This window comes from Alligator sinensis, unplaced genomic scaffold, assembly GCF_000455745.1.
Source record: "Alligator sinensis unplaced genomic scaffold, ASM45574v1 scaffold1083_1, whole genome shotgun sequence".
In the NCBI taxonomy this organism is placed as follows: domain Eukaryota; kingdom Metazoa; phylum Chordata; order Crocodylia; family Alligatoridae; genus Alligator; species Alligator sinensis.
Genome location: NW_005842644.1, coordinates 186,247 through 189,562, shown reverse-complemented (window position 1 = coordinate 189,562; position 3,316 = coordinate 186,247).

Below are 3,316 nucleotides of genomic sequence, written 5' to 3'. Positions count from 1 at the left end.
GGGGGGGAGTGGTCCATGATCCCATCATGCACCGGGGGGCAGCGCCCGTGGGGGCCACAGTGCCTGTTGGGGGAGGTGTGGGGTGCGCCCAGCCCGGCTGGTGCCCCTCGCTCCCGACTGCAGCCCCTTGCCCATCCCCAGCCCTAGGCTCCCCCCACCGTTAGTCCTGCTGCCCGTCAGGTCCGGGCTGGTCCTCGGCAGGGTGAGGCTGGGCCGGTCCCAGCTTGGACTGGAAGGTGGGAGGGAGCATGGTGTGATCTGGGTCCTTTTCTGCAAGCTTTGGCACCAGCTGAGGACATGGCTGCAAACCCTCAGCCATCCCCCCTCGCCCCCGAAGAGAGGCAAGAGGCAGGTCATAGAGTCGCACCATCCCAGAGCCGCGGGGTCACATCCAGTCTGAGGCAGGATCGGCCCCGTCCAAAACCCCAGACAAACTCTGTGTCCAACCTCGGAGCGGCACAACACTGTCACCCCTGACACAGCCCCAGACATTGCCCCTGCCCCGGGGATACAGGGGGGCCGTGGCCACCAACGTCCTGCTGCTGCCAGGGGGGTCATGGGCGCTGCAGAGAGCCCAGGCCCAGGCCGTGCCCCTGCTGCAGAGGAAGGGGAAACCCCCCCCAGTGCAACCAGTCTGAGCAGAGGGAAATCCCTTCCTGCCCCAGTGCAGCGTGGGGCTGAGCCTGAGCAGGGGCAAGACCCTCCAGCCGGGACCCTGCGGTTGGTGCAGCAGGAGTGTTGACCCAGCCCCACGGTGGGGAGGTGAAACCTGGCCCGACACACGGAGCATTCATTGTTCTTCACTGCAGGTGTTCACGACCATCTCTCCTTTATAAAGGCCTTGATAGTCCAGTAATCAGGCCAGCCTTTTCAGAGCAGTGTTGCAGTCTGCTACCTGCTCCTGGTGTCTCCTGTTTGCCGGCCTGGCCTGGGGTGGCTGGGCAGACGGGGTCACAGCAGAAAGAGAAAGTTGGACTAGATCGAGGACATCACCAACTTCACTAAAAAGGAAGGAGCGGCGTTAACGCCCGTGGAGTGCAGAGAGATTAGCAGGAACCAGGGGGATGGTTATAAGCCATGAAGTCAGTTGACTTCCCCACTGCTACCTGAATAGTAGTTATAGCTCCGCCCATGGGAGCGGGTCTCCAGCAGCAGCTAGGGATTCAGCTTTTGTTAAGCAGGAAAGGGAGGAGGAGTGAGCTGAAAACGAGGCCCTGTCCCTGCTCTATGCTGCTGTAACTGGGGAAAAAACCTTTTCTCTCTCATTCTGCCTCTCAGAAACAAGGGGGGTCTATTCAGGGGCGTGTTGTATGTGAGAAAACACGGAACGTATCCTGTTTGTTCACGTGCCACACTTGTCTTTTCCCCTTTAATTAGTGATTGGTAATGGGGGGAGGGGGGAGGTTAAATGGGGAAAGGCTTATCTTGTTTCAGGATGTGTGATATGCAGATAGAAGAGGGGGCTTCTGCCTTGCCGTACCCAGCAAATAAGCAGCCGTGAGCATACCGTATTGTATGGTGTACACGTGCACCCCCCCAGTATTCATTTACTGGAGATTGGGGCGTGGATCAGAAACCCAGAAATATGGTAACTGCCATTTCTGTCTCTGCTGTGGGTGGGGCAGGGCTGAAAGTAAAGCCGCATGTGTCGTACATCGGGCTCCCGAGGAAGGATCCATTTAAAATAAGGCACGTGTCATCTTTGGGGGTGTCTTATATGCAAGAAAATACGGTAAGTGGATTCAAACCAGCTGCCCAGTGTTCAGTTCTTCCCATTCACAGAGCCTCATCTTGAATGCGCTCCCCCTCCCTTCCCTGCTCAACTAAAGCTGAATCCCTAGCTGCTGCTGACCACCCGGGCCCGTGGGCGGAGCTGAGTTCTCTTCAGGCAGCAGTGGGGGAGTCAGTTGACTTCATGGTTTCTTACCATCCCCTTGGTTCCTGCTAATCTCTCTGCGCTCCCCAGTGTTAACGCCGCTCCCTCCTTTTTAATGAAGTGGATGATGTCTTTGATGCAGCGGCCGGCCCCTCCCATGGCTGCCAGCACTACCCAGAAAGCCCTTGGCCACTGGGAGCCAGGACGCCTGGGCTCTGCCTGGCCGAGGGGTAGGCTGGGGCAAGGGGCTGGGATCAAATAGCTGGGGGGGGGGGCGTGTCTCGCCCTATATTATTCAGCCTAAAAGCAAAGCGAACGCAAATAGTTACGGGAACGTAGCCTCGTGCGCTAAATTCTATCTCGGAGGCTTAAAACCCCCCCAACGCCCACTAGGCACACAACAGCCCCACGTTCACGTGGCGCGAGCCCTGCGGCCTCCCAGGGGAGCGCCCTTCTCTTCTCTAGCCTCACAGACTCAAAGTCTGCTTCTTGAGCGTCTCCCAGCCGTCGCTGCTGGTCGTTTCCGCACCCGAGGTCGCGCTCGCCTGAGCTCATGTGACCCTGCATGGGTTCAGGTCTGAGGCTAGAGCTAAACTCGGTCTGCGAGGTCGGGAGGGAGAAGAGAGGGGGGATCAGGAAGGGCCGGCAGACAGAAGCAAGGCCGGCTTGAATCCAGACCGCTGTTAACACCTGTGGGGTGGAGAGATCAACAGGAATCGGGGAGATTGCAATTGAGCCATGAACTCAATAGACTCACCTGCTTGGATCTGCCCCCTGGACACCTTGTCTTCCTGCCTGACCCCTCTGCACCCTGGGGTGGATCCAGGAGCTGGTAAAGGGGGTGCAGGTGGAGCAGTGCCGCACCCCATAGAGCACAGCCCTGTGTACGCAGGGGCCTAGAGCTCGATTGTCCAGTTGGAGACTGGAGCACGGTTATACCCCCCTGGGAACGGGGTGTGCACCTGTAGGCCCCGGCCTAGTGACTCCTGTGCCCACCCCAGACCTGGCTGCATTTTGCTAGCGTGCAGGGCATCGCCGGGCCCCCCCGTGCTGGGGGGGGCTGCAGAATCTGGATCCCGTCCTGCAGCCGTGGGCACCTGGATGGTGCCAGGCATAGACGGGCCCGTGGGGGCTGTCGTGGCTGTGCTAATTACAAGACTCCACTAATTAAGTGTGAGCAGCGCCGAGTGGGCCCCCGGGAGTCCTTAATGAGTGTGATTAGGATCCGTTTCCCCTGTGTCAGAGATGAGCTGGAATGGGACCCCTGGCACATGGGGTGCCCCCACTCCCGTGTGACCCATGGCACAGGGCGGAGGCTGGAAGGGAGAGAGGAGCCAGGGGGTGCTGGGGGGCTGGCTCGGGGCGGGGAGGGGGTAGGTTCATGTCCTGGGGCAGACAGGCCTGAGCCGGGGGCAGGATGCAGCGGCGGTGCCAGCCTCC